Raw genomic sequence first — 3,132 nt, 5'->3', positions numbered from 1 at the left:
AATGACATAACATTCATGGATACTAAAGGGAGTATTTTAAAAGAGAAATATTGATTTTTGGAGGTGTTAATAGGTGGGGAATTTGATAATGTAGAGTAAATATGCTTCAACATAAAATAGTAGATAGAGATAACAATGAGAGAATGAAATAATGAGATAGTTTAAAGGTGGTCATATTCCACCATATTGTTTATACTTTATAGAATATTTGAATTATTATTATTATAAAACATATCGAGGGATTATTTCTAATTAAATATCATTGAATATCAATAGGGAAAAAATTATTTGTGTATCTCTGAATGTTTGGATTAACATAATATGAGGACTTTATGTGGTTTTTTGTAGGATTTGGGGATCAACAAGGAGAAGGATTTATGGCTTGAACAAGAGCAGGCTTCGGGTGCAGAGACAAAGGAGGTCTAGGACCATCGTTAATAATTTCAAATTTTTCATGATACTTTTCTTGACCATAAGGATTCATTTTTTAATAAGGATTCATAAACAGTATCTTTATTTTCTATTAGAATTAAAAAAATTTACATTAGTCAAAATTTTGAGTATAAATACCACTGTGGTTTCATCTGGATTAAGTGTTAGGAAATTAAGGTGATATTTTAGGCATGTCTTATGTCAAACTCGTGTAAATAGGAGAAAGCCGAGAAATTATTATGATATTTGGGCTTTAGTGATTTTATTATTTTATATCTTAGGAATCTAAAATTTGTTAATTTATAATAGAAGATACTCTAAATCATTTTCTATATTGACAAACAGATGATCAAAAGTCCTAAGAGTATCAATACCAAGATTGATTCAATAGATTAATATAATTAATATGATCAATTACATATCATTATTTTCCATGTTCTCTTTTATCTATAGTGAAGTACTGAGCTTCTTCCTAGAAATTTTTAGGACTCACCATGAGGAGGTGATGCTCTGATGAACTGCGGAACAGTTTTGGGGGTCAAGAACACCTCAGTTTGCTTGAAGATAAATTTTCAATTTGTTCTCATATCCTTATGCAGTTCTTCCTTACCATCTAGTTTTTGGCTTGGGGGTCGGAACACTTGATTAGAGAACGAGGCATATAACTATGGGTGAGGATGTCCCAGATACATGATAAACAGAAAATAAATAAATTCTATAAGAACTCTCATCTGACTCTTTCTCAAAATAGGTTAACATTTAATGATTAGATAATGTACCTAAATTAAGGGAGAAAATATCTTAGAAAGCCTGGTTTTTTTCAATTCATAACCTATCTTGGAAAATCAAGACACATTAGTATGCATTAATACAAATGGAACACGTGCTTAAAGACTAGTGATCTCCGTATTATGTTCCTCATCATAATTCACTATGTACGATCATGTATTCATACACTTCATTATAAGCATCAGACGTGCAATATAATAAATCTGTTCTATTAATGAACATGAAACGAGATGTGGAATGTGTGATTGCCTTGTTGGCCACATATATTTCCCTCAATGGTATTGTACAAAACTGTCAATGAATGATGCATCAGGCTGATTCACATCATAATTTTGTGATTAGTTCTAAGACCGGAGACAAAAAAGACGTTTTGTGGATGGGCAATTGTACTTTAATTACGACAAACGAGTCTCGAATCATGGGATTCTTAACAGTCTTAGTCCCGGTGCATCAACAAGTTCATGAAGACGATTGAGTGGTCAAGATGGGATCGTCACCCTTGATATAAGAGGAGACAGCCCAAGGAAGAGGTCTTGGCTAAGGTAGTGAAATTCAGATGATCGATTTGGGTTTGATAGTTGACCATGCCTTAAGTTATCCTTTGAGCATCAAGCGGATAAGGGGCTATACGTACATGGTAACCAATGACAAACAGGTTCCTTGAGTGAGTCAATACACACTCCTTTGTATCTTTTAGAGCATGACATGTAGCTTGACACTCCATGGGTTACAGACTCAACCTATCGATTGGGTTAAATCGATCTGATATAATAAATTTAAATGATAATATAGCTAATTAATTTGGAATGCCAATAAAGCTTATTCGGCCACTGGAGTAGTTAACTAGAGTGGTACACTGGCCTCGAGGGTCACACACAAATGGTTTTTTGGATGTCGGAAAATATACTCAAGTTTTAGGTGTTCTACGAAAAAATACCCATTTAGCATAAATAGGGGGAGGCCCTAAACGAAATCCACCAAGGCCAGAATTTTTCAAGGGCCTTCCCCTTCTTCTCCCTTCTTCCCACACCTCCACTCTACTCTTGATGTGATGACGACGAGAGGTTGAACAGAGGTAGTAGAGGGGAAGGAGGAGATTCAATATGCCATGGACCTTGTAAATATATCTAGAGACTGCACACATGAGCAACTATAATTGTCTCACTACATGATCCAAGAAATTGCATAGGTGATTTGTTTCATGTTTTGTTGATGGTTTTACGATTCTGTTGTATTCCTTTGTGAATCATTTGATTTTTTTCTCTAAATCAAGGCCTCTAGAATCCAACAATTATAACTCAGATTTGACCCCTTAATGTTCTCCTGTCTATGATTTGACCCCTTACTATAAGGTTAATATTTAGTATAAATGATAATCTTAGAAATTTATTGCATAAGTACATTTTACCCAAGAAGACATATTTTTTCGGAAATGAACTTAATACCTAATACTATTTTCAGATAGAGGTTTTAATTTCTTTTTTTTCTTTTTTTCTTTTTTTTGTTTCTTAACTTACTATGAATGTGTATAATTTTCAGAACATAAGGTTGAGCAAATAACTTTAATATTTAAATCTTGTGACACTGTTTAATCTAATATATTTAAATTAAAAATAAAATAAATTCTGAAAATGAAGAGCATGAAAGATATTATCATTAGAAACATTTTTATAAATTTGAAAAGTGTGAATTTCTTGAAAATCATAGAAATTAATTTTCTCACAATCATAATTCATCTTCTACCATTTTTTCATGGAGTTATAATTTTGAAGCTAAAACTAACATATATAAGCACTCATTTTTCCAAAAATCTGTACAGTAGTAAATGATAAATATTTTATTTCATAATGTTCATAATTTGAAGATTCTCTAAAGTATGACTTAATGTAATCTCTAAGTTATGCCATGACC

This window comes from Wolffia australiana, chromosome 2 (assembly GCF_029677425.1).
Source record: "Wolffia australiana isolate 7733 chromosome 2, ASM2967742v1".
Taxonomy (NCBI): Eukaryota; Viridiplantae; Streptophyta; class Magnoliopsida; order Alismatales; family Araceae; genus Wolffia; species Wolffia australiana.
Note: the sequence above shows the minus strand (reverse complement) of the source record.